Source organism: Rhizophagus irregularis, chromosome 14 (genome assembly GCF_026210795.1).
Source record: "Rhizophagus irregularis chromosome 14, complete sequence".
Lineage (NCBI taxonomy): Eukaryota > Fungi > Glomeromycota > Glomeromycetes > Glomerales > Glomeraceae > Rhizophagus > Rhizophagus irregularis.
The window spans coordinates 4,928,037-4,935,433 of record NC_089442.1 but is presented as its reverse complement, the minus strand read 5'-3'; positions in this window follow the sequence as shown (position 1 = coordinate 4,935,433).

The following is a 7,397-nucleotide window of genomic DNA, read 5'->3' as shown; positions in this document are numbered from 1 at the left end:
AAAAAATTCAAAAAATAATTTCCCTAAACGAACTCTTAAAAAATTCTCAATCAAAAAATGCCTAAATGATCCTTTTAGTTAAAAAATTCTTGAAAAACCATTTCCCAAACAAATTCTTAGAAAATTCTCTATCAAAAATGTTCAAACGTTCCCTTTAATTAAAAAATTCTCAAAAACAATCTCTCCAAATGAATCATTAGAAAATCCTCTATCAAAAATGCTCTAAGCGATCCCCTTAATTAAAAAATACAAAAAATAATTTCCCTAAACGAACTCTTAGAAAATTCTCTATCAAAAAATGCCCTAAATGATCCTTTTGATTAAAAAATTCTCGAAAAACCATTTTCGAAACGAACTCTTAGAAAATTCTCAATCAAAAATGTTCCAAACGTTCCCTTTAGTTAAAAAATTCTCAAAAATAATCTCTCCAAACGAATCCTTAGAAAATTCTCTATCAAAAAATGCCCTAAACGATCCCCTTAATTAAAAAATTCAAAAAATAATTTCCCTAAACGAACTCTTAGAAACTTCTTTATCAAAAAATGCCCTAAATGATCCTTTTAATTAAAAAATTCTCGAAAAACCATTTTTCAAATGAACTCTTAGAAAATTCTCTATCAAAAATGTTCCAAATATTCCCTTTAGTTAAAAAATTCTCAAAAATAATCTCTCCAAACGAATCCTTAGAAAATTCTCTATCAAAAAATGCCCTAAACGATCCCCTTAATTAAAAAATACAAAAAATAATTTCCCTAAACAAACTCTTAGAAAATTCTCAATCAAAAAATGCCCCAAATGATCCTTTTAGTTAAAAAATTCTCGAAAAACCATTTCCCAAACAAATTCTTAGAAAATTCTTTATCAAAAATGTCCAAACGTTCCCTTTAATTAAAAAATTCTCAAAAACAATCTCTCCAAACAAATCATTAGAAAATTCTCTATCAAAAATGCCCTAAGCGATCCCCTTAATTAAAAAATACAAAAAATAATTTCCCTAAACGAACTCTTAGAAATTTCTTTATCAAATGATACCTTCAGTTAAAAAATTCTCAAAAAATAATTTTTCCAAACAAACTCTTAGAAAATTCTCTATCAAAAAAATTCTCTATCAAAAAATGTTCCAACGGTCCCTTTGGTTAAAAAATTCAAAAAATAATTTCCCTAAACAAACACTTAGAAAATTCTCTATCAAAAAAATTCTCTATCAAAAAATCCCTTTGGTTAAAAAATTCTCAAAAATAATCTTTCCAAATGAATCATTAGAAAATTCTCTATCAAAAAATGCCCTAAATGATCCTTTTAATTAAAAAAATTCTCGAAAAATCATTTGGATACACAATCAGTAACTGCGACTACAGTCATATGACTTGCTAAACGATTTACTGATAATCTATTTTTTTAAAAAAAGGTTATAAAAAAAATAATTTTTTTTTTAGTTTAATTTCCAGATCAGAACTCGCTCGGAGCCGATAATAAGATATTTTTTTATTTTTTCCTTTATTTTAGAAATGAAATTAATTAGGAACGTTCTTTCAGAGATTTCTAGGCTAAAGGTAATGAAGTATGTGGTCATTGTAGTGTGAATGGTAGTGTTAGGAATTCCACTAATGCCATTTCTTTATCTTTTTTAGGTTTTTAGGCAGTTTTTAAACAGCTCTTAGACAAACGGCATGTAATGGAGTGTATATATATATATAGTTGAGTGTGGTATTGCTAATGGTGTTATAAAAAATAATAACTAATGCCACTATTTTTTATTTTTAGGATTCTTGATAGTTCCTGAATAATCCTTCACGGTAGGTCTTTTGGTTGGGTATTAATGGCGTTATTAAACTATATAATAATGCCTTTTTTATTTTTTTTTAGGTTTTAAGTCAGACGATTATTTGCAATAAGTTTCTTTTGGTGATTATATGGAGCGATATTAACACCTTTTACTTCTTTCTTTTTCTGATTTTTAGACGATTCGTTGATAACTGTTTATGGTAAGTCTTTCGGGTGGGTGTTAATACAGTAGTACTATTAAACTATAATAACACCTTTTTTTTTGTTTTTAGGTTTTAAAATAGTTTCTGGATGTCTCCTTGCGGTATGTTTCTTTGAGTAGTTATGTGGTGATATTAATGGCATATTAAATCCATTTGTTTTTTTTTCGTTAGGTTTCTGAATGGTTTTTGTGGATAAAAAACACAGATTTCTGTACCGGTAATAAGTTTCTTTTGGTTGGTATGTGAATGTTAATGACGTTAGGATGCAGTACTAACATAATTTCTTCTATTTTTTAGGTTCTTGGACAATGCTTTGAACGATTTTTGGATAAAACATTATGGTAAGTTCTTTTGTTAATGCAATAATGGTATTATTAAACAAAGCTAACACTTTTTTTTTTATTTTTTTATGTTTCTTGGATTAAAACGCGTAATGTAGATCAGACATGATCGTAATGTCAAGATCTGATATTAGAACTTAGAAGTTGCTTGTTAGAATCGAACCAACTGGAACAATGTTCCAAACCATTAACAACATAATGTAAATGGATAAATTAATGAATAATTTAAATATAATAATGAAATAAATATATTATATGTTAAATAAATAAATAAATAAATAAATAATAGTACATATAAATGAATAAATAATAAAAAGAAATCAGGTTTCGACATAGCAAATATACACCTGATATCATAAATAGTTCGGTAAGGATTAAGAGAAATATCGGATTGCTGAAATTCTCCTGATATTCATATAACACTTACCGTTATGTTCTGACCTGAAAGTCATATGACAAATCATTTGACTTGTGATTAGTATCCGATATATATTAGAAATATATCGGTGACATATTGGGCGATATATATCTGATTATATAGGTGCCCGAAATATACCAGTGTATATCGGTGACATATTGGGTACCCGATGTTGTACCCGATATATGTAAATGCCCGATATATATCTGATTAGTCACCGATATATAGGTGCCCGATATATACCCGATAGCATAGATTTTGACCAGTGGTAACAGCCACGTTCGCAGTATTATTGGACCCAAAGTCTAAAACAATACAAACAAATGAAAATACAATGAAAAATAAAATAGAATATTATATGGTAAATTTCATAATTTTGAACTTAAATTGTAATAATGGTATCTATTTATTAACTAATTTATTTAAATTATTAACGGTCAGAAATTATTAGATGATGATAGAACAGACGGCAAAAACTAAAAAATATATTGATTCCGTAAGTAAAAAAATTCTTCTTTTTCGATAATATTATATCCTTTTTCCTTTAAAGGTTCTGACTAATTAATATAATTCTTTTCTATATTACTAAATTTAACAAGTGTGCATGTTTTTCAATTTCGAATGGGGGAGGTGCTGATGGAAATATGTTTTTTTTAAAGTAAAGGGCTTAGCAAGAATTTTGTATATAAAAATTTGCAAATTTTTTGTAACAAACCAAATAAAATTTTCAATTCAATAATAAATTTAAGGCAAATTTGACTTTTTACTTCATGTGCCGATCTCTGGAAATAATCGAAATATGATCGGCTTTTATCGGCCGATCATTTATCCAATTCTAGTAAAATTTTATTCAATTCGGCTGATCCGGGACCAAAGATTTTTAAAGAAAACTTCAATAAAATAAAAACAATAAAATAAAAACGTATTTTGTGGTGAAAAAACATATTTTTTATTAATTACGTGCAAAAAAAAAGATCAAAGTAACAAATTTTTGTGGATCGGCTGATCTTAATGAGATTCACGGCCGTATGATAAATAATTTTATATGTAAATATAGCCATTTTTACTGAAGGAAATAAATAAATACGGTCATTTTTACCAAAGGCAATAGCAAGTAAATAATTCAAATCCTATACAAATACCTTAAAATGATACCCCAGGAATGCCCATATTGCTCAAGAACATTTTCCTTCAAATCTGGATATACTCAACATGTTAAACATTGTGTTCCTCCTGTAATTGTTAGTGATAGTGAATCGGATCTCGTAACTGATATTAATATGTTTATTTAAAGCAATTGATTAAACAATGGTAAGAAAATTTCGAGCGAATTTTTCTTGCCATTGTTCAAAGTATACCATTGTTTATTTTTAAAGCAATTGATTAAACAATGGCAAGAAAAGTTCGCTCGAAATTTTCTTGCCATTGTTCAAAGTATACAATTGTTTTTTTTTCAAAGTAATTGATTAAACAATGGCAAGAAAAATTCGCCTCGAACTTTTCTTGCCATTGTTTAACTCAAGTCTATTGTTTTTTTTTAAAGCAATCGATAAACAATGGCAAGAAAAATTCGCTCAATTTTTCTTGCCATTGTTCAAGTATATCATTGTTTATTTTTAAAGCAATTGATTAAACAATGGCAAGAAAATTTCCAGAACTTTTCTTGCCATTGTTCAAAGTATACCATTGTTTTTTTTTCAAAGTAATTGATTAAACAATGGCAAGAAAAATTCGCTCGAACATTTCTTGCCATTGTTTAACTCAAGTCTATTATTGTTTTTTTTTAAAGCAATTGATTAAACAATGGCAAGAAAAATTCGCGCGAACTTTTCTTGCTATTGTTCAAGCATACCATTGTTTTTTTTTAAAGCAATCGATTAAACAATGACAAGAAAAATTCGCGCGAACTTTTCTTGCTATTGTTCAAAGTATACCATTGTTTTTTTTAAAGCAATTGATTAAACAATGGTAAGAAAAATTCGCTTGAACTTTTCTTCTTGCTATTGTTCAAAGTATATCATTGTTTTTTTTTAAAGCAATTGATTAAACAATGGCAAGAAAAGTTCGCGCGAACTTTTCTTGCCATTGTTCAAAGTATACCATTGTTTATTTTTAAAGCAATTGATTAAACAATGACAAAGAAATATTTATTGAATAAATAAAACATAAATTTGTTAACAAGATATCCATTATCTCAATTAATTTAACGAAATTTGGCCAAAAACCAAAATTTTTACCATTATCAGACACGCAAATTTAATGATTACATATTTATATCTGTGTACCCGCCGTAACGTATACCTATATGTATAAAATCGATAACATTTAACCGTAGTACCGATCACGTGTATGTTTTCGCAACTGGTTCAATTACGTCAAAAAAATTATTATTTTACGACAAAAAAAAATTTGAAATTCTCGTTTATTTATTATGAAACCAATATAAAGATTTATTGAACTCGAAAATATTAGCGATTGAAACTTAATTTTCCTTAAATTTAGGCCTTTATAAAGTTAAAAGTAAATTGACATTCCCGATCATCAAAATAAATAAAAATTTACGAAAACTTTATTCTTATAAAGATGAAAAAATGTTATTTTATTATCAGCTTGCAGTTATTACCAGTTTGCATATTTGTCTATTATATAATAATTTTTTTTATCATACACTTCAAAAAATCCAACAGTTCTATCAATACCAATTACTTCCACATATTGTAGAGGACCGAAGCAATCAAAAAATTTTAAATTTCCAATATTTTTCTCCAATTTTTTGATTTTTCGAATATATGCAAACATTCGTTCTTGATTTTGCATATTATGGAGCATGAAATATTCAACTTGTCCAAAAGTCTCCTCTTCGTTCATCAATAGTTAAGTTAATCTATAATAAAATTTTCTGTTTAATATTTGAATGATATTTATAATAATTATAAAATCTAATTATCAATTTCTTACAGCGACACAATAATCATTTCGACTACTATCATTTTCTTTTTTCCACCATTTAGAAGATACAATATTGCCATCTTTTGTACGAAGTTTCCCATACTTCATATAACTTTCTTCAATGTCCTAAATAATAAATAATGATATTACATCTGTAAAAGTATTCAAAAATAAATAAATATACAATGCAAAGTAGTTATAATTAAAAATTACTCTAATATCCCTGGCGTTTTTTTGGAATATAGCTGCATAGCATTGCTTTAATTTTATAGCCTCATTTTTTGTTAGTTTACAATTAACACAACGGATAATAAAATTCATACTGATTATCATATACAATACTAGACTTTACCCTATGCGATGGCCATACTTTTTCCCTTTTCTTTGAAATTGGAAAAAACTTTTTAAATCAATACGTTGGTAAAAATTGTAGATACTTAAACCTTTCTTGCAGCAACACATTATTAATTAAATTCACATATGGAAGTTTTTGAGAGCTAATAAGTGGAATTAACATTCCACAATACCTTTCCATCGGAAATTGCCAAAATCCACGACAAGGACCAAGATCTTCAATACAATCTCCTATATGCAGAGAGTAATGAAAAGAAATTAAATACACCGGCAATCTTTCTCCTTCTAACCCGTATGAACTATTATTATAAAAAGACATGTTAATTAATGTATAAAATATTATTATATAATTCCATAAAGATGATACCTTGCATAATGATTATAAAATTGTATCAATAAATTTCGGATTTTATCTAGATCTTCAAAATCTATTCGAGGTTGAATACATAACTGAACAGCTTCAACAAAATTTGACCATCCTAAGAAGTAACTATTATTTTAAATTATTTAAATAAGCTTTCCTATATTATCAATTTTTTAACAATTAACTCTTTTTATTTATTATTACCTTTGTGGCAGCCTTCCTTTTAATAATGGTAAAGAAAATAAAATAATCCAATTTGCCCATTCCACAGCTTTAAACCCAGCCGAATGTTTAATGATATTGCGTGGAGGACGTCCAATATCAGATGGCATATTAGATCTATTTTTTTCCATGATTTCACCAATTTCAATCCATGTTTTAGAACTTATTGTATAATTATTTGAATTCCGTTCATCATTTTTTGGATAGAATTTTCCTATCCAATGTCGAAACATGTGAGGTGCAATGTTTTCGAAAAAAAGGTGCATTATATCCACTGGAAATGAACGCGGAAATTTTATAGAAGATAACTCAAATAATATACTCTTTCCTTTAATTCCTAATTTTTTTTTATTAAACAAGAATTTTAAAAATTCAGAAAATATATTAATCAATTTTACTATGAGTTTATTTAAAATATTGAACTAACTGCAGTTACGTATATAAGTTTCTCTACGATCTCCTTTCAGATGTTCTATTTGATTTATGCTAGTCAGCATCTCATCATGTGTTCGAATTGGTAATCGTATAGGATCAATATTTTGTTGTAATGGATAATATACATGTCTATTCATTTCATTTAAAGTTCCTCGAAGATTACAGAATCTGCAACCTGAATATGAATTATGTCCCGTTAAATATAAAATTTTTGAAAGAGCAGGAAGATCTCCAGTCCAAGCTAATATGTGAGCACGTAAAGTAAAATATTCTTTTTTGTTTCCATCATAGCATAATATTCCATCTGTAAATACAAAAATATGATT